At 42.8% G+C, this 22,094-nt stretch overlaps 1 pseudogene; it reads right to left on the bottom strand.

The window, feature by feature from the left end:
• Nucleotides 1-19,843: 19,843 nt before the first annotated feature.
• Nucleotides 19,844-21,874, bottom strand: LOC116273674 (annotated as a pseudogene).
• Between the last annotated feature and the right edge of the window lie 220 nt (nucleotides 21,875-22,094).

The raw sequence follows: 22,094 nt of genomic DNA, 5'->3' as shown, positions 1-22,094 counted from the left end.
TTCTTCTCTTTCTTTTTTTTAACTTTCATAAAATAATTTATTTTATTTTATTAAATTTTTGAATTTTATCTAACAAATTTATTTTATTTTATTATTATTTTTTCTTTTTTATTATACGTTAAGTTCTAGGGTACATGTGCACAATGTGCAGGTTTGTTACATATGTATACATGTGCCATGTTGGTGTGCTGCACCCATTAATTCGTCATTTACATTAGGTATATTTCCTAATGCTATCCCTTCCCCCTACCCTCACCCCGCAACAGGCCCCAGTGTGTGATGTTCCCCTTCCTGTGTCCAAGTGTTCTCACTGTTCAATTCCCACCTATGAGTGAGAACATGCGGTGTTTGGTTTTTTGTTCTTGCGATCATTCTTTCTTTTTTTGAGACAGGATCTCGCTCTGTTGTCCAGGCTGGAGTGCAGTGGTGCGATCACAGCTCACTGCAGCCTTGATCTCCTGGGCTCAAGTGATCCTCCCACTTCAGCCTCCCAAGCAGCTGGGACTACAGGCGTGTGTCACCATACTTGGCTAATTTTTTAAAACTTTTTTGTAGAGACGGGGTCTCCCTATGTTACCCAGGCTGATCTGGAATTCCTGGGCTCAAGCAATCCTCTTGACTCAGCCTCCCAAAGTGCTGGGATTACAGGCCTCCATCATATAGCTTTCCATAGCATCAGTTTTCATGACTGCATGTTATTAACATCAAATGGCTACACCATAATTTATTCAGCCAGTATTCTATTATCAGACATTTAGATGGCCCCCTCCTCTCATTTTTTCTTCTCTTCCTGTCCCCTTCCCTCCCTCCCTCCCTCCATTTCTTCCCTCCTTCCCTCAATCCGTTCCTTCCTTCCTTCCTTCTCTCTTCCTCCTCCTCCTTTCTGCTCTAAATGCTGCCATCATGAACATCTTTGTGGCTTAACCTTTACACATGTCCCTGATGACTTCTTCAGAATCAATTTGCCTCTCACTGCTTTGGAAACCACTCGCTGTCACAGAATTGAACCAAGACCACAGGTCCAGCAGCAAACACACAGACATTTCAAGTGGAAAAATGCATGTTTTACTCCTTCTAGTAACACCGGTGGGAGGGTAAGGTTGTAAGAGAAGCAAGGCAGGATAGCCAATTCTCACTTGAGGTGTGGTTTTCACATTGTCTAAACCTGTTGGGGCACATCAGCCTTTAGCAGGGAGCAACTTTATTGTCTCTCTGCCAGAGACTTCCCCAAATTCTCAACTTCTTTTTTAGTTCCCAGTGAAGAGTCTTGACATTCACAGAGAGTTAAAGAAGAAAACTATGTGCTTGCGGACAAATTAAAAGACAATGCCAACTGGCCAGGAGTCATCATTTCTGTATATGAGAGAGAGGGAGCCTGATCAAAGCCCTGAGTAAACAGCTTACAGACATAAAAGACAAAGTGTTTTCTTTTCTGAGCACTGGAAATTGAGGAACAACTTGTGTCAGATTTTGCAGCCTTTCCAAGAGTTTGGGTATCTTAACATAGCGATCTTACTCCTGGAGCCATTACAGAGCCAATAACCAAACCAACCGGGTTCTTTAACGTGGAAGCCAAAGATGGCTATGGAACCGGCCCCCCACATCAGCTACATATTTGGGGGGCTGGGGAGCAAGTGGGGTTGGAATGAATGTGTTGGTGACAACATGGTATATTTATAAAGATACCAAAGTCATTCCCACTCTCGCCTTTGACAATTGCTGACTCTACTATCGACATTTTGAACTTGAAGCATTCTCCAGGTGAGCAAAGGACAAGGGGAGAAAGGATATGTTCTAGTCAAAGAAGGAACACACCTTGTAAATGTGGGAGGCGACTTCTGGCATTGTGTTCTCAGGACATAAGGGGCTGAGCTGCAGGAAGAAGCCACCACACCCCAAAGCATTTAAAGTCGTGTGGTTTTCCTGGGTATAAAGCACAGGAAAGAGTCCAGAGGAAGGGAGGAATGCTTTGTTCATAAAATACAAAGCTAAGCAAACAGTGCAGGTTGGAAAGGAATTGTAATGTTTTAATATTGTGTAAAAGAATAGATGATAAATCCACTTAGAATTAATGGGAGCAGCCGTGTGAATAATCCAAAAAGCATTGCTCCAAGTCTCGAGAATGAATAATGGGATCGCTTGCCCCAGCATATTTCTCTTTCTAAATGTTTCCTGTAGTTTATTGTTAAAATTAATGAGAACTCCCTGAGTGGCTGGGGAAAGGTGACCTGTATGTTGGGTGACATGAAGAAACCTCCCTGAGGTCAAAACTTTTCTGCAGATATTATATGCATGGATCAATGAGAGTTCACTGGGTGTATTAATTTTGATTAAAAAAACCCTTGAATCCATTACTGTTCATTGATACATTTAGTGTGGTGATTCCAGTGTCCTGCGCATGACTAATTACTAAAGTCATATTCTCTGACCTACCATATATTCACTGCCTCTTATGACCCTGTTTTATTTTCTTGTTTTATTGCCACCGGATGAAATTATCTTATGTTATTACTTTTTAAACTTCGACCAGAACATAAGCTGCAGGAGGTTGAGGAGTCCCGCTGTCCTATTCACTACAGTATTCTCTATTCCTAATACAGTACCTGGCGCATAGTAGGTGCTCAGTAAATATTTGCGAGGAAATCAACATGTTCCCATCCAACACACTTTCTAGGAAGAAAGCTAGTGCACCCTAAAGATTCAGTGTCAGCTGAACTTCCTAAAAGATCTTCCACTCTCATCTTTTCTTTCTTTATTTCTATTTTAAAAATTAAGCTATAAATTACAAACAGTAAAGTTCATCCTCCTTAGTGTGCAGATCTGCAAGTTTTGACAAATGCATACAGTCATGCAACCACCATAATCAAGGTATGGAATAGATCCATCATTCCCACAATTCCCCTAGCTACCCCTGGTAACCGTTGATCTGATTTCTGTCCTTACAGTGTGAAGGCATCTGAATCTGGTTTTTTTCACTTAGCGTAATGCATTTGAGATTCATCTATGTTGTATGTATCATTAATTAGTTCCTTTCAATTGTCATGTAGTATTCCATTACATTATATGGATATAGCACAGTTTGTTTATCTGCTCTCCACTGGAGGGGCATGTTATAATCTCTTCTTATATGAAAATGTTGTCCACTCACAGTGGCTAAGAGCAGAAGTTTCAGGATCAGTTGGAAATAGGATTGGATTCTTGGCCTGTCACCTCTTAGCTGTACGAACTTTGGACAAGTCAGTGAAATGCTCTATGACTCAGTTTTCTCAAGAAGAGAAGTGAGGATAACTTACATAATTTATTTAGTGCAAAGTCTGGCAAATAATAAGTGCACCATAAATGGTAGTTCTAATACTTTTTTGTGTGGGGGGGAGTGGGAGTTGGGAAAGGTCCTGCTCGAATTTCCCTTGCTCCGATCACCAAACCAATATTTAATCATTCAGTCTTGCTATTTAACTGGTCTGAATCTTATTTTTTTCACCTGAAAAATGAGGGTTAATAATACCAACTTCACATGATTGCTAGCAGACTAAGTGGGCTAATAGACATAACTATCCTAATGCAGTGTGTTGGCCCAGAAGAAAGGATGGTTATGGTGAATAGGAAAGGATGGTGCTTGGTGAATATGACTCATATACCATCTTTAGGGCTTGCAGGAATTAGAAGGAAGCAGAACTGTATAGATGGGAGATGGAGGAAGGCTCTGGGGTCAAACTGCCTGGGTCCTATTCCCAGCTCTCTGCCTTCCTACCTGAGTGAACCTGGACAAAATACTTAACCTCTCTGTGTCTGTTTTTTTCATCTGAAACAAGGGAATAATAAGAATACCCACCTGTAGGGTTGTTCTGGAGATTACAAAAGATAATGCATGTCAGGTGCTGGAACAGTGACTGGCACATAGACTTCATAAATGTCATCGGGGAAGATGGTTAGATATTGAACATGCCTGACTTCTTTAGATGGCCTGAGCTTTAGTTATCTTTATATTATAATATTATATTAGCACAGTTTCAAGAACAATGTAGGAGTTCACCGCATGTTTGTTGAACTGAATTCATCTAAAGAACACATTTCCCTTTGGGTCACATCATGATCTCACATGTTATCATATATTTTGAAATCCAATGTAAACCAATTTTTCAAAGGATATGTTGCAAAACTGCCAACAGTGAGATTCAGAAAAGCAGTTGAGGATGTACATTATTCTTATAAGAAGGCTTTCATTAGGATGGTTGCATGAAATTTTTCATACTGGCCACACACTTCAGGAGAAATCACCCTTGATTCTTCTCAAAGAGACCTTTGACGTTTCACTTGTGTTTTCCTTCATAGAGTTTCTGTGATGGCTTGGTAGCCTTTGGCCATCAGACTTGTCCATTTTCTGCTCTAGAATTGGCCTGCTCTGGACTTCAGGTAAAGTGACTGCCTCCTCTGTGCCATAGGTGCTCCAATAGCCACCTCTGTGCATTGCAGTGCTAAATAAACAATTCTTTAAAAGCCTCCACAAAGATGGTGGGTGTGTGTTGGGGGTGGCGGAAGACATTATAAAAGTTATTCTCATTCCTTATAAAGAAGTGAGGGGGTTTGGACATTATTTGGTAAGAAGATAGCCTTGTGTAGACTATACTACTCAGGCATGTCAAGTTACTAAGTCCTCATTAAGGTCTATTTATGTATTCATTCATTTATTTTAGAATTGTCAACCACTTATGTTGCCCAGCTGTCAAAAGACAGCCACCCTTGGTGGAGGGCATGTGACTGCATAAGGCAGGTTTTGCATCACATTCTTTTGGTCACTGAAAATGTCAAGGGTCTTTAGGATTAAAGCTGGTCCAACTGGAGTGAATCTCTAAACTGAGGTGGGAACTACTGAAAAGAGGCTCATTGTTTCCTCCTGGATTTGACATCAGGAGCAGCTGCTGCTGACCGTCCTGACGCTCCAGGAGACACTTCCCAAGAACAGGAGAAGCTGGGCTCAGGAACAGAGAGAGAAATGAGATCCTAATGTTAGGGTCAGAGGCCTGACTCCAGATGTGCCTGAAAGCCAATCTACTGATGGCCTTTTCAATTTTGTAAGCCAATCTGTCTGCTCTCTCATACCTGCTTTTTGGCCTATACTGGCTTGGGTTGGGTTGTCTTTGGCTTGTAATAGAAAGAGTCCTATTTAATGTTAAAACCACTTATTTATGAGATCTTGGGGGTAACTAGGCAACTCTGAGCTTCAATTTTCTCATCTGTAAAATGGGGATAACTTATTTTTTTAATTTTATTTTTTTTTGTTTTTCAAGTTTTTTTTTTAATAAAAATGGGGATAACTTATAATGTGTAGTTTTGTTGAGATAATTAGAAATAATACTAGTATATAGTAATACATGAAGAAAACCAAATCTTTTTCAAATGTCATCCTCCCAGAGAGGGATCCCAGGCCCTCCTATTTAAAATTTCTAAGCCTCAATCCTCTCCATCTCCATAAGCCTGCTTTATGCCTATAGCATTTATTTTCTATCTGTAGCAAAGTGATTTATTTAATTGTCCCAACTAATGGCCTCCCTGTAACTGCATATTTTGCCCTGTAACTTTATAGACTATTGCCTCTCTGGATCTGGACTCCATCATGTGACTTTCTTTGGCCAATGGGATGTTAGCAACTATGATGTAAGCAGACACTTGAAAAGCATGTGTACATTTCTGTTTGCCCCCTTGCAGGATGGGGCTGTTTGCCTTTGTTCCTGTATGACTATGGGAACATGACTGGGCTAGCTGGCTGGAGGGATAGGAGAGAGACATGGACCAGAATGGCTTAGTTTGCTCCAGGTGACCCCAGATGTATGACCCCTCAGTTGCAACCTTGCCAGCTGCCTTCCAGACCGGGGAGCAAACCCAGCTGAGACCAGAACTGTCCAGCCTAAATCACTGATTTACAGAATCAAGAGCTAAATAAACAATTATTGTTTCAAGCCACTGAGATTTGGGGTGGTTTGTTATATAGCACAAGCTACCTGATATGCTAACATACCATCTACTTTACTTACTTGTTGTGTGTAATCTCTCTCTCCCCCAACTAGACTGTGAGTCCCAAGGGGGTTGAGATTTTTGCCTGTGTTATTCAGAGCTATGCTCAGTGCCTAGAACAGAGCCTTACACACAGTAGGTACTTGATAAATACTTTCTGAATATTAAATGAATAACATATAAAGTACCCGACAAAATGGCACTTGGGTTGATGTTTAACAAATAGTGGCCAATATAATGATAAGGTTAAACATTTTTACGCCAGAGCCAACATTTTTTTTTCTCTCAGGGTTTTCTGTTATTTTGCCCAAGGACATTGTTCAAAACATGGGAAAAATACAAGTGACCCTCTCTTGGATACATATTGGTAGATGGGGGTTGGCAATAATGTCAGATAAGAAACTTAATTATTTTTCTTTCTAAATTGACTTGGGACTGTGGCCATTGTGGAGACATAGCCTGAGCCTCTTCATTTATTGGTTCTCTATGTACCTTCCTAGCAGCCCTAGTGGGTGCAGCAGGGCTGATATTTATGTGTGTACGTAGAGCAAAAGAGAGATTATTGCCACTTAAGAGGCCACATATATAGCCTATGTATCATAGCATGCATAATTTTCCTTCAAAATCATCATCATATTTGAAGTAATTAATTAGTTACCAGGTTATCTGTTTTATTTCTCTCTTCTCAACCAGGCTATATGCTCCATGAAGGAAGGGATCACTTCTATTTTATTAATTATTATACTGTCATCATCCAGCACAGTGCAGGTGTTCAAATATATTTGTTGAATAAATGAATCATGCCCCTGTTCATTTTAAGAATATAAGCTTCTTGAACTGAAGGGCTATGTCTTTCTACGAACATGGTATGAACTTGGCATTGTGGTAGCAGTTCATGTGTGTGCAATTGCTCTCATTTTTAGGCAAATAACAAGTACATTTTATTGAGCCCTTACTACATGCCAGACACTATTCTAAGCACACAGTGTACTAACTCACTGTGGAGGTAAATATTGTAATAAGTGCCATTTTACAGAAGAGGAATTTAAAACACAGTGTGCCTCTCTTGGAATATTGTGTTGTACCTTGGGTAAGTCATGCTCCCTCTAAACGTCTGTCCCTCATCTATAAAGTAAGAAGGTCAGGTTGGTTAGAGTAACCTTTCCTTATATGTATTCTAAGAAAAGCTATAAATCTGATAGGTTCTGGGAAAATAAAGTCTTTTGTGGTGAGCAGACTTGTGTTCCATACCACATACCTCTGGTCTACGTTATTTCAGTGTAGCCATGTGGAAAGTTCCATGCATGTTGCTAGAGTTCTATGTCAAATGCTTATTCTGGTGTCTCTTTGCTGCCTCAGAGCTTTCTCCAAAGACTGTTTTTTGCTGCTATAACAGAATACCATAGACTGGGTAATTTATGAAGGATGTAAAGTTTTTTGGCTCATGGTTCTGAAGGCTAGGAGGTCCAAGAGCATGGGACTGGCATCTGGTGAGGGCCTCTGTGCTGCATTACCTCATGGCAGAAGGCAGAAGGGCAAACAAGTGCATGAGATATCGAAAGGAAGACAAACTAATTCTTTAATCAGGAACCCACTCTGGTGATAAGTAACTCACTTCTGCAATAATGGCATTAATCCATTAATGAGGGTACAGCCCTCATGACCTAATCACCTCTTAAAACTTTAAAATGGCAATTACATTTCAACATGAGTTTGGGAGGGGACATTCAAACCATAGCAACCAGCATGTAGGTGTAACCCAGGAAGTGCAGGGCACTTAACTTCTTCAGGGCAACCTATAACCAACAGAGAATGTAAGCCCTGGTTGCTTCATCTTTTAGTGGCACAATTTTTAGGCATTTTTTACATGGTCCTTCTTAGATTTTCCAGCAATACTGATTTCTACTTGAACACAGTGGAAACCAGTCCATTATGCACTTTTATTGCCTTTTGTTTTTTCTTTTTTTTCTTTTTTTTTTTTTTGAGACGGAGTCTCGCTCTGTCGCCCAGGCTGGAGTGCAATGGCCGGATCTCAGCTCACTGCAAGCCCCGCCTCCCGGGTTCACGCCATTCTCCTGCCTCAGCCTCCCAAGTAGCTGGGAGTACAGGCGCCCGCCACCTCGCCCGGCTAATTTTTTTTTCGTATTTTAGTAGAGACGGGGTTTCACTGTGTTAGCCAGGATGGTCTCGATCTCCTGACCTCATGATCCGCCCGTCTCGGCCTCCCAAAGTGCTGGGATTACAGGCTTGAGCCACCGCGCCCAGCCGCCTTTTGTTTTTTCTTTTCATCCTTCCCACTCCCTCATTTCTGATCGCTGGAATCAACTCCCAAATAAACTACACCTGATGCCAAGCTTTTGTCTCTGCTTTTGGGAGAATCCAAATTAAGTTACAATGTCAACTAATTTGGGGAAACACTGTATGCTTGTTCTTCTCTCAGACATTCACGATACACACCAACATAGTCAAGGCTCTCAGAAGTCCGGTTGCAAAGTAACCTGTCCATCCACCTTTCTTCAGCTCAGGCTTTCCCCAACTTAATTGCCCGCGAACATTTTTTTATCCCTAACGTCTTTCAAGTTACCCTGGAGTAGGTGTTCCATGAAATATGCTTTGAGAAATGTTGGCTGGTGTAGTCTTAAGGGTCTTGTCCCTTATTATTATTCTGTCAGTTGATGGATGGATCCAGTAGCTTTAGCTGCCATTCCCTGGCATGGAGCCAACAGCCAAATAAAACTCTCTGGATGGGAGATTTCTCAGGGCCAGGGAGCAGAACCTTCAGACAAGGCCTCTCCAAAAGTGGGAAACCTTTTTTTTTTTTTTTTTTTTAACATTTTCTCTTAGAAAAAAGGCTCTTCCCCTTTTCTTTATAAATGAGATGGTCAGCCTCTGTGTGGGGCCAGGAATGTTTGGCTGGCTGTGCTGGGAGTGCAGCTGTGGGCATCCTGAGAAAAAACTCCACTTTTTGATGACGCAGGAGCCTGGATGAGATGAACAGGAAATGTTTGCTAACCAGCCTGCCTGCCCGCACTCTCTTGCTAACAAGCAACCATGGGAGAATTTAATTGGCATGTGTCCAGGGAGGATAATTATTTCCTACGGTGGCATACAGAAGGGCACCTGGGAGATCCAGTGATTACAGGGGCAGGAGGATGTGCGTGGAAGCCTGGGGTTTGGGGTCTGTGGCCTCCCAGTGGGGGCTGGTTGGTGGGAGTAAAGATGGGTGACCAGCAGCCCATCCATCTTCCTTTTCCCCTCAGAGTCTCATACTGAAGGAACAGTATTGGGGTGCTTGGATTTGGGAGATCGGGTTACACTTGAGGGAAATGCTTGAAAATGACATCATTTTAAAAAAATGAAACCAGTGAAAATTATAACAATAATAATGGCGGTAACAATTTCTGAATTCTTTGTTGAAAGATGTACGCATATAGCCTTTTATCAAATCTTTTATATTTGATGATTAATCTGTGTTGGGACTTCTCAACCTCAGCACTATTGACATTTTAGGCAGGATAAGTATCTGCTGTGAGGGGCTGAACGCCTCACTGCAGGCCGCTTGGCAGCATCTCTGCTCTCTACCCACCAAATGCCATTAGCACCTCTTTCCCGTCAATTATGACAACCAGAAATATCTTCAGACATGACCAAATGTTCCTTGGGGGTGCAAAACTGGTCACGGATGGGAGCCACTGGTCTATAATAAAGGGCAGTAGATTATAATGGTTAAAGCCCAGGTTTTGAGCCAGGTTTTTTTTTTTTGAGACAAAGTCTCACTGTTGTTGCCCAGGCTGGAGCGCAGTGGCATGATCTTGGCTCACTACAACCTCTGCCCCCTGGGTTCAAGCAATGCTACAGCCTTAGCCTCCCTGGTAGCTGGGACTACAGGTGTGCACCACCACGCCTGGCTAAGTTTTGTATTTTTAGTAGAGACAGGGTTTCATTATGTAGGTCAGGCTGGTTTCAAACTCCTCAGGCCTCCTTTGGGAGGCCACCTGCCTTGGCCTCCCAAAGTGTTGGGATTATAAGTGTGAGCCACCACACGTGGCCTGAGTCAGGCTGTTTTGTCCAAATTCTGGTTCTGCCACTTTTGTTATGTGGCCTTAGTCACATTATTTAACCTCTCTGTGCCTCAGTTTTCTTCCCTGTAGAATGGGGATAATGTCTAGGACAGGCAGGGTAGTTCATGCCTATAATCCCAGCATTTGGGAGGCCAAGGTGGGCAGACAATTTGAGGTCAGCAGTTTGAGACTAACCTGGCCAACACAGTGAAACCCCGTCTCTACTGAAAATACAAAAATTAGCTGGGCGTGATGGTGCACACCTGTAATCCCAGCTACTCAGGAGGCTGAGGCAGGAGAATTGCTTGAATCTGGGAGGCAGAGGTTGCAGTGAGTTGAGATCGTGCCACTGTACTCCAGCCTGGGCAACAGAGTGAGACCCTATCTTAAAACAAAACAAAACAATAATGTCTAGCAGAGGTACTTAATAAATACTGAATTCAAGAAGAGAGGAAGGAAGGTAGGAAGAAAAGGAAGAAGCTTAGCAATGGAACTTCCAGTGTCCAGATATGAGAGAGAAAGATTAAGAACCTTTCCCAGACTGCTGGCCTATGCACTGCAGTCTGAATCTAGGGCTCTCCCGGTTTCACTCTACCTCAGGTGGAAGAGGGGGCAGGGGAAAGAAGCCAAGCAAAACCCCAGGGGATGTGTAAAGGGGCCTAAATGCAAAACTTTAAAGTAGGCATCCAGATGCATGGAAATATGCTTGAAATTTCTTGGGGCTGGAGGTTGCATTGGCTCTGTGCTAAGTAGAAATGATTGCTACAGCCTGGAAGAAGCAAGAAGCAAAGTAGGAACGTATGTTGTCTGCTTGTGTGCCAAGAAAGACTAAAGTATGGCTACGAGTATATTATTTATTCCTCCATTGACAAAACCCACGAAGACCATCCATGAGCTTGGGGTAGAAGCTTTCAGATGGAGGGCTGAAGCAATGCAGCTGAAAATGATGAAGGCTTCAATTGACCACCCAGAGAAGGGTGGATCTTTAAGTGCTAGGATGCAGGAGGGCTCTAGAGCAGCATTACCCAATTGAACTTTCTGCAATAATGGAAATGTCTTGTATCTGTGCTGTCCAATATGGTAGCCACTAGCCACATGTGGCTACCAAGTATTTGAATTGTGGCTAGTGTGAAGGACTGAATTTTAAATTAAATTAAAGTAAAATTTAAATAGCTCACATGTGGCTAGTGACTACTTTATTGAACAGCACAGGTCTAAAAGAAGCCATATGCCTCTAGGTCTCAGGCTCTTCAAGGACACACACTGAGAGATAGTGGGCTCACTGCTCTCCTGGAAAAGGATTAGGCATAAATTCCTATTACTTCTCACCCATATTCGCCTGCCAGACAGGCTAAATGGTGTCCTGTTCCAGATCTTCCTTCCTTCCTTCCTTCCTTCCTTCCTTCCTTCCTTCCTTCCTTCCTTCCTTCCTTTTCCTTCCTTCCTTCCTTCCTTCCTTCCTTCCTTCTTTCCCTCCCTCCCTCCCTCCCTCCCTCCCTCCCTCCTTCCTTCCTTCCTTTCTCTCTCTCTCTTTTTTTTTTTTTTGGCAGGGTCTCACATTGTTGACCAGGCTGAAGTGCAGTGGCGTGATCATGGCTCTCTGCAACCTCAAGCTCCCAGTCTCCTGCCTCAGCCTCTCCGGTAACTGAGACTACAGGCACATGCCACCATGCCTGGCTAACTTTAAAATAGTTTTTCTAGACACGGGGTCTCCCTATGTTTCCCAGGCTGGTCTTGAACTCCTGGCCTCAAACAATCCTCCCACCTTGGCCTCCCAAAGCACTAGGATTACAGGCATGAGCCACTGCACCTGGCCCCATTCTACTTTCTTAGGCCACTAGTAACCTAGTGTGAGGGGAGGGTAAGAGAGAAACAGAGGCAACAACAACGATGATGGCAATTACTACATTACTGTGACTGACTACAATCAACAGCATTTGAGGAGAACTGAGTATGTGCCAAGCACTAAGCATTTCACATGGACCATCACTCATTGGCTAAGTCCAGTCATTATTCCTGTCTTCAGACAGAGAAACTGAAGTACCAAGCCATTAAGAATATGCCAAGGTCACTCCAACAGTGAACTGTGAAGCTAGGATGCTAAGTAATTAGAAATGAGAACTCTGGAATTAGGCTAACAATATTATGACTTAGAATCTTTTTGGGGAAGGGATCTGTAAGAAAGTGTTAACATTGGCTACTTCTGCAAAGAAGGCCGGGGAGTTGACATGGAGGGTAGAAGAGATTTTTCCTTTTTCTGTATTTAAATCTTTCTGTATGACATGAAACAACAACAACAACAAAAAATACCAGTGGGTACATAACATTTTAGTAAAGGAAAAACTTATCAGCAGGACTCATCTTGTCATTGGGGGTATAGGCCTTTTAATTTTTATTGTTTTCTGTATTAGAGCAGTCAAATTAAGATGGAGAGAGCTCACTTTGTGCGTTTCGCCACAGTAGATCGCGCTCAGTGATCCTGGTCACTTTGTGGGTTTGCATTTTTTCCCTCTGAAGATAAGGCTCAGCGAGGAACCCAGGGCAGACAATCCCATTTATACCATAGCAGGTTCCTGGATGTTTTGACCTCGTAAACAAGGTGATAAACTATCCTGGTTTGCCCAGGACTGAGAGGTCTTCTAGGACATGACACTTTCAGTGCCCAAATTGGGAAAGCACCGAGCACACCTGACTGAATTACTGGTCCTGCTTGGAATGGGGAAAGATGACACTTGATGGAGACTCCAACCCACACAGCTGCTGTAGCAAAAGAGCAGAGTCCTAGTAGGCTAGTATTCAGGTGGACAAGGGGATTGCCAAACCAAGGACATGCCTTATCTCCCCGGCATTGCTTGTTTGATACTTAGACTTTCAAAGACAGAGCAGCCTGAGGAAATACCATCAACCCCAGGCAGGGCTGCATGTGACTATCAAGGGCCCAAGGACCTCATGTCTTCATAAGCCCCTTCCTTTATTTAAAAAAAGTTAAAAATTACATTGAAGACTGCATTTGTATAAAGAGGAATATAATCCAGCCTGAATTTATTATAGATCCATTATTACTACGTTCATTTTTCTTCCTTTTTGAGACAAGTTCTCACTCTGTCACCCAGCCTGGAGTGCAGTAGTGTGATCATGGGCTCACTGCAGCCTCAACGACCTGGGCTCAGGTGATCCTTCTACCTCAGCCTCCCAAGTAGCTGGGAGCACAAGTGCATGCCACCACACCCAGTTAATTTTGCAATTTTTTGATAGAGATGGGTTTCACTATGTTTCCCAGACTGGTCTCAAACTCCTGGGCTCGAGCAATCTGCCCGCCTTGGCCTCCTAAAGTGCTAGGATTACAGGTGTGAGCCACCACACCCGGTCATTCTTCCAGTTTTAAAAGAAATTAAAATCAAAATACCTTCATGAGCCTTTAAAAGTATCATGGGCCCTGGGCATTGTGTTTGTTGTACCTACAATGGGCAAGTTGGCCTTGGTTCCAATGCTTGAAAGAGTGGCTGGGGAAAGGGGAAGTTTGGAAGCATCAAGGTTGGGGGTTCCTAACCTAGATAAACTCGCATAGGGAAAATGTTCTTAGTTTTCTACAGTCTATAACTAGAATTAAACATTTCCTTCCATTATGACTGTAGGCAAAAAACCATACCTGCATTGACAGCACAAGCTACTCTGTCACCAGCAGAAATGACTGGTATTTTCAGATCACATTACTGTAGTGGTACATGTCTAAACTAGCATTTTTTCTCATCCTTTCTTCAAAATTATGGTAGTTATTAGACTGGCTGCTAGATCATGCTATAGGATGTATTACCAAAGAAGTTCATATGTTATTATAATTATGATTTTAAAATGTAAATACTGTGTTTTAATATAATTTTTTCTTTTATAGTTTTGCATATGTTGTTTTATGCATTTCAAAACCTTATTGTGAGAAGGGGTCCCCAGGCTTCAGCAGACTGGTGAAAAGTTCACACCCAGGAAATGGTGAAGAAACCCACACTAAGTGTCTAGAGTTCATAAATGGGGCCCTTCCCTTAGTTTCATCCCTCCAAATGGTGAGGAGGAGACTCTTACACAGCTCTGCCCAACTGCAAGAAAAGCCCAGGACAGGGTTAAAGAATTGCTGGTAGAGCTTAAAGTCACACCCCAGGTGTGCAGCCTAATAAGGTGCTAATTGGAAACCAGGTGAGCAGAGGGTGGGAGCCCAGATGGTTGCCTTGGGTGTTTTTTTCCTTGAGGCTTGGTTGTTGTAACAGTATCAACCCCCTCCCAGGTGGAAACAGGCTGAGTGCCTCCCTCTGTCATGCCTCTTTGCAGAAAATTCCACTGTTGTGGTCCTAGGGTAGGCCTAGATTTTTAGTTTAATATGTCTGATTTACTTACATTTGTTCTTAACCTTCCCTGAGCAGCACTTCCTGTGTGCCACGCAGTTTGCTAAGTGCTTTAATGCATTATCTCATTCAGGCTTCACAACCACTCCATGGGGAAGGCACTCTTGTTATTTCTATATTTATATATGAGGCAATAGAGGGAGGCTCAATGCAACAAGTGATTTGCCTAAATCCACACAGGCAGCAAGTGGTGGGTTGGGATCTGAACTTGATCTCATTCTTCCAAAAGTCTCTTTCCCTTAAACTTTTGGTTTGTTTGTTGTTTTGTTTTCCTTTAACAGAACTTTTTTTTCTTTTATTTTTAGTTGACATGTAATAATTGTACATCTTTATGAGAAACTGAGTGATATTTTGACACACATATATACACCATGTGTAATGATCAAATCAGGGTAGTTAGCATATCCACCACCTCAACCATTTATCATTTCTTTGTGTTGTGAACATTCAGAATCCCCTCTCAGCTGGGCATGGTGACTCACACTTGTAATCCCAGCACTTTGGGAGGCTGAGGCAGAAGGATAACTTGAGTCCAAGAGTTTGAGACCAGCCTCAGCAACACGGCAAAACCTCGTCTCTGCTAGAAATACAAAAAATCAGCTGGGTGTGGTGGCGTGCACCTGTAGTCCTAGCTACTCAGGAGACTGAAGTGGGAGGATTGCTTGAGCCTGGGAGGTCAAGGCTGCAGTGAGCCATGATCATGCCACAGAACTGCAGCCTGGGTGACAGGGTGAGACCCTTCTCAAACAAACAACCCCAACCCGATCCCCTCTTTTAGCTATTTGAGAATATGCAGTAAATTATAGTTAACCACATTCACTCTATAGTGCTGTAGGACACCAGAACTCATTTCTCCTGTCTAGCTGTAATTTTGTATCTGTTAACCCACCCTTCAACAGAACTCTGAATTTTAAGGATGTAGCCCATCTCAGACACTTCAGCCGATAGGCAGTGATCACAGATGGAGCTTCTAAAGAAGGGGCTTACTAGAAGATAAAATGTGACTACACGAACATGGTAGGGCCCTAGAATTCCAAGCCTCCTGGAGTGGAGGACAGCCTTCCTCCTCATACGCAACCCTTGTTGCTCTGTGATAATCATAAAGGCTGACATTAAGCAGGTCTTGTGTGTGTTTTGGTGGGGTGCTGAGGCAAAGAGAAAAAAACTATCCTCTTGAGGTAAAGGTCATACAACTCCAACACACATATGCTTGAATTTTTAATTAAAAAGTTAAGAGAAAAAAAGTCACGTCTCTGTTCCTTGTTGCTTCTTGGTTACGTTCCAGTCTTCTTCTGATGGAGCTTTGAGAGAAGTAGCTTGTTTTAATGTGGAACACCAAAGGTTGGGTGGGTTTGCCATCAGAATTGCTCTATGCTGGGTCTGGGGTCAGCTTCTCTCCATCTTATCTTCAACCACCCAGAAAGGTCAATGCTCAGATGCAACAACTCCACAAGGCACCTACCCTTTGTCACCATCTGTTTATATCCCGAAGGAAGATTTGATATTGCAAAATCCTGAAATTTAGAGCAACCGGAGCAAGGAACAGTCCATTCCTTGTTTTAAATCAAGTTGTCATAATCCAAAGGCAAGCTCCAACTTTAATAACAAACACTCAGTGTTATGACATTTTACCTTTTCCAACTATTTATGTAGGCCCAAATATTGTGTTTAAATTTTAAACTATACAGTTAACATAAAACAGTCCACTTTCTTAAATACAGTAAAAATAAAGCTAGTGATGCCAATTTTGTTTCCCTTTTAGGCCTCATTCTTTAAATAGATCATTCATTCAACGAATGTCTGTTGAATGCTCAGTGTCAGACACCGTGCTTGACACAGCATGCCTCCAAATGAACCAGCGTTAGTCCTTGTGCTCTGAGCACCATAGAGAAAGAGAAAGAAAACAATGGCAGCCACTCTTAAAATGACCTGTGCTTTTCCATCTCCAATGTCCAAAGAAGTACCAGAGATGATCTGCGTTCCCTTTTCAGTCCTCTCCAAGCCCTGTCCTCCCAAACCAAGTCATAATGAGATCTAAAAGCGGCAGGGTCTCAAACATCACGAGAGTAAAGCCTGAATCACATTTGGAGTATGGTTTTTCAGCAGTTTTAGGAACTCAGGCTGTGAAACGCAGGAATGAAAGTGGTGGAGAAAACAGTATTTTTCAGTCACCCAAAGAAAGATGAAATGTATGATGCTCCGTGGACTTGGCATCCGTACTCCTCGTCCCACTCTCACATGGCAATTGGATTTTAACAAGGAGTAGGGTTTGTGGTTTGGGAAATACAGCATTTTTACTGCCTTGGGTCATATTTGAAATATTTGCAGCCGTTTAAAATAGCGTAATGTTATTTTTTCCCTTGTCTTCAAAACAAACCCAGCAAGCTTTTCTAAGTCATAACAACAAGCATAAAATTGGGACATTGGAAAACCCATGGGCAGGGCTTTGGAAAATCCACTCTCCCTCAGGATGGGTGTTTAGATTTAGTTGCAAAGGATTGTTAGCTTCTTGGAGGCCCACCTGACCTTGAATGACTTTGGGACCCTGAAGGAAGGAGGAAGGACTCCATGGGCCACAGAATTGGGATGTCCCACCCAACTGCTCTTCAGTGCAAAAATAGAAGTGTGCACAGAGGCTTTGGGGCTTTCCTTTTAGCTAAGATGTCCTGTTTTTACTCTGGAAATTTCTTTGAAAAAAAAAAAAAAACAATCCAGAGACTCATGTTTATTTAAGTGAGCAATTCCCAATACCCATTGGTTTGGAGTTCTGTCCTGTGAGCCATGCTATCTGGGGCCTATCCCTGCCAAAAGGCCTCAGGTGGGGCCAAACATTGAAACAAAGAAGTGAACTGGCCTCAGATGCAAGGGTACCCAGCTTTCTGTTAATTAGTAAAATGAAGGGTAATCAATCTTTGCCCAGAACTACACACACACACACACACACACACATGTGTATATATATGTGTGTGTATATGTGTATGTATGTGTATATATATATGCATACTTATGTACCAGACAATGATGTTTGGTCAACCATAATTTTGGTGTACCATTTCTGTATTTAGATATATTCAGATACACAAATGCTTACCATTGTGTTACTGTTGCTTATAGTATTCAAGACAGTAGCATGATCTACAGGTTTGTAGCTAGGAGCAGTAGACTACGCCATATAGCTTCGGTGTGTAGTAGGCTATACCGTCCAGGTTTGTGCCAAAAGTGCGTCCTAGGATGTTCACACAATAGCAAAACTGCTTTTACCAAGACATATCCCTGTTGTTAAGCAATGCATGGATAGTATTAACATACAGTAAATATATAGTTATATAGTAAACATAATAGTTAATATTTCTTGAGCATCTCCTAGTCCATACCCCAATTAATCCTCATAACAATCCTATGAAATGTGTACTACTATTATTCCAATTTCTTGATGGAGAAAACTGATGCGTAGGGGGTAAAGTAACTTGCCCAAGGTCACACAGCCTGGAGGCAGGGGAGCTGAGGTTTCCATCCTGGCAGCTGCCTGCGGAGAAGGAGCGAGCTCTCCTGTGTGTTACCATTACACACCCTGGCTTGTTTGTGAGGTCCAGATTTAAATACATCCATATTTCAGGTATCAGATTCTGAAAACCTGATGATGAAGGAAAGTGTTTGAGGACTTTCCTTTTGATTCTTATTATTAAAGAAGATAAATGCCATTCTCTAATTATATGGAAGACATAAGAAAACAAATCAAAGTGAATTGAAACACATTTTCCCAGGCCTGGCACAGTGGCTTCCACCTGTAACCCCAGCACTTAGGGAGGCTGAGGCCGGTGGATCCCTTGAGGCCAGGAGTTCGAGATCAGCCTGGCCAACATGGTGAAAACCTGTTTCTACTAAATATACAAAAAAATAAAAATAAAATAAAATTAGCTGGGCTTGGTGGCGCATGCCTGTAATCCCAGCTACTAGGGAGGGGGAGGCATGAGAACTGCTTGAACCTGGGAGGTGAAGTTGCAGTGAGCCATGATCATGCTACTGCACTCCAGCCTGGGCGACAGAGCCAGACTCTGTCTCAAAACAAAACAAAAACAAACACAAACAAAAATTCCAACATGTTTTCCCTATTTTAACCCCTCTATATCCTCTCCCAAAGAACAAAAGAATAAAGAAAAAGAAGAAGAAAAGCCCTTTGTTTCTACTTTTTGAAATTACCTTTTCCAATTTTTAAATTCGTAGTTTCAAGAATATAAGAAAAAGAAATGACAAAAGCTGCTTCTGAAGCCGAGGAGGAAGCCACTGTGCTCAGCAGGCCTAGAACTGATGGGGGCCGGTCTGTCGGGGTCTGGGCTGGAGTGTGGGAGAATCCTCTTTGCAGGGAGGACACGGGAATGCTTTCAGCGTCCTGGGATAAAAGACTTCAGAAGAAAGGCGCCTCTCAATGAATGGTGCTCAAAATGGGCTTGAAAACAGGGGAAACGGGCCCTCTCAATGAAAAGCCGAAAAAGTGCCTTTTTTGTTGATTCCCTCACTGTGAGGCACTGCTCTTCCCCCATCATCCTTCCTGACCTCTTCCCCAGCTCATCTCATTGGGTCCAGAGAAAAGGCCTCTTGTTGTAACCCCATCTGCCTGCCACTCATCCACATTCTTTTATCTCTGCCCAGGGCCTGGCAGTTGGGCTGAGGTTTCAGCTGCCAGAAATTTTGGGTTTCACATAGAATATTCCCAAGATGGGCATCTGAGAAATGTCAGTTTACATCAAAATTGCCTTCTCCAACGAATAGCCAGAAAGCTTTCTTTCCCTAGCAAGGTCGAGAAATAATTCTCTTTGCAAGATCATGCCAGCACAAACTCAGATCCACTCTCCATAAGGCCTGACTTAAAGGGACAGGAAACCACCTTGGTTTTACACTAAAAAAATGACTGAATTTTAAAGTTGGATTAAAGATGGAAAATTAGTCATGTTTCCTTTTTTGACGGTGCTTTGTGTAACAATGAATATTGCACTATAACAAATTCTTGAGAACAGGAGTTGTAGCCAAGGTCATAGAGGAAAGTTTTAGGTGATGTTAAAAAAATCACCAATCCATAACAACTTGTGTAGTTGGCAAAGTCAAATGGATGGTGGGGTGAGGATGAAGATAAAAGGATAAAGAAGAGAAAGCAGAATTTCTTAGAGACATTTCACTGATCCATAGGAAGTTCTGTAACAAAGGGAACAGAGCACTCTTTGAAGTGGAAGATTGGGCCACTTGACTGAGTTGGTTAGAATGCACAGGACAGAAACTGCAAGAAAGTCTGGTTTTTTAACCCTGCAGGAAATCTCTGCTCATAATGATCATTTCAAGCCTTGGTACATTCATCCCAAAGACAACACTAGATTCTAACTGTTATGCAGAGGAAAATTCAGGCACAAGGATGGGTAGAGGTGTGTCCAGATTGAAGACTGACAGGTTCTTTAGCCCCAGGTCTGAATAGGAGCAAGTCAGCAGAAGCAATAAAGCATAGAAACCCTGTTTTCTATTCACCCGCTTCCAGGGTTGTCCTTTGTTAGGCTGATTGTTGTCTAGAGTGGAGGTGGAAGGTGGCAGGGTAGGGGTGGGGCTGGGATGTGGGAAGGTAGCGAGCCGCCAGAGGGTTTGGGGTTGGGGTAGAGTTTGGCCCATAGATTCCCATAGGTGGTGAAGGCCTGGCAGCCTCTCTCCATCCCTTACCCACCTCACCCTCCCTTTTTTTCCTCTCCCTGTGGAGAATAAGCAAAATCTTCTGGTCAGCTTATTTTCCCTTTCAGCAGTAGTTCTAACCCTGGAGGCAGAGTGACCTTTCTAAAATAAAAGCGAGAACCTAACCGTCTAGCTGAAAATCCTGCAATGCTGCCCATCATCCCAAGGTAACCTATAGTCCTCCCCATGGCCCAAATGTGGGGTGACTCTTGAAGTGATCAACCAAAGGACTCTTTTTTTTTTTTTTTTTAAAACAATTACTTTACCGAAGTATGGTAAAAGGACGTATTTGAAAGTGAAAATGGGTGCAGGGAAAATCATGCCAGGGCAACATCACTGACCCAAAAGGCCCTTGGAGACCTGGTCCCTGCCTCCCTCCTCAGCCTCTTCTGATCTCCCACTTCCCTCTGCTCTCTCTGTGGCTTTGATGCCAGATTCCTTTTGTCTCTAGTGCCCTGTCCCACTTCAGGGCCTTCACGCACTCTGGTCTCTCTGCCTGGCTCACTTCCCTTTATCCATCTCTCCTGGCTAGTGTCTGTGGGTCTCTCCTACAGTCTCTGCTCTATCTCGAGAAGTCTTCTGTGTTGTGTTTTGTGTATTTTTGTTTTTGTTTTGTTTTTTTTTTTTTTGCTAACAGAAAGAAAGCAGGGACCAGATCTTAATATCAGACAAAAATGAATGGAAGGCCTGAAGCACACAGGTTATGGCTGGCTGTGAGAATGTCTTTGCTTCCACTGGATCTTCACCAACTTGTTCTTATTCTTCCTATCTCTTCCGTAAGTCTTTCCAACTCATCTGCTGTTATCATTTCTCCAGGATCCTAATGCCTAACACGGAGCATCCTCTTTAAATCCCCAGCCAGGCCCAGTCAGCCCTTGTCTGGGGTTTCCTTCTGCTTCCTGGCTTACACCTTTTGATGAGGGCTGAGGCTTCCTTCTGCCTCCTGGGGGATGCCTTTCCCAGGGTGGACTCCCTCAGCCTTTGGCATGTTCTGTGGATTTTCTTCATTTTCTTCACAAGATTTGTGCATTTTGAGTATTTTTTATTATTTCCTTTTAGAATAAATTGATCTTGAAAGGATCTTCTCCAGCAATAGGGAGTGGCTACAGGGAAATAGGCCCTGGACCATAAACCCTGTGTGTTTTATGGTCTCAAGGACCAGGGGTGACCAAAGATGCAGTCACTGCTGGGTAATATGAACAAAGAAATGAATGAGCAAATGGATGAATGCCCTCATCAAAAGGTGTAATGATAACAGCAGATGAGGCCTCCCAAAGTGCTGGGATTACAGGCAGGAGCCACGGCGCCCAGCAAAACTATTTATTTTAAAACTGATTCACAGCAAGTTGCAAAAATAAAACAGAGGCCCTGTGTACCTATCACCTAGTTTCCTCCAGTGGCAACATTTTACATAACTACAGTTCGATATGAAACCAGGACAGCAGTATTGGTATAATCCACAGATCTTATTTGAATTTTGGCAGTTTTATGTGCACTTTACATTTGTATATTGTGTGTGTGCATATACTTCTATGCAATTATATGTGTAGATTTGTGCATCCAACACCACAACCAAGACACAGGACTGCTCCGTCACCACAAAGATCTGTTGAGCAACTCTTTTTTTTTTGAGATGGAATATCTCTTTCACCCAAGCTGGAATGCAATGGCATGATCTTGGCTCACTGCAACCTCTGCCTCCCAGGTTCAAGAGATTCTCCTGCCTCAGCCTCCTGAGTAGCTGGAATTATGGGCATCTGCTGCCATGCCCTACTAATTTTTGTATTTTTAGTAGAGACAGGGTTTCACTGTGTTGGCCAGGCTGATCTCAAACTCCTGACCTCAAGTGATCCACCTGCCTCAGCCTCCCAAAGTGTTGGGATTACGGGCGTGAGCCACCGCGCCCCGCCTATCCAGT

Source organism: Papio anubis, chromosome 2, assembly GCF_008728515.1.
Source record: "Papio anubis isolate 15944 chromosome 2, Panubis1.0, whole genome shotgun sequence".
Lineage (NCBI taxonomy): Eukaryota > Metazoa > Chordata > Mammalia > Primates > Cercopithecidae > Papio > Papio anubis.
This window is presented reverse-complemented; position numbering and strand designations above follow the sequence as displayed.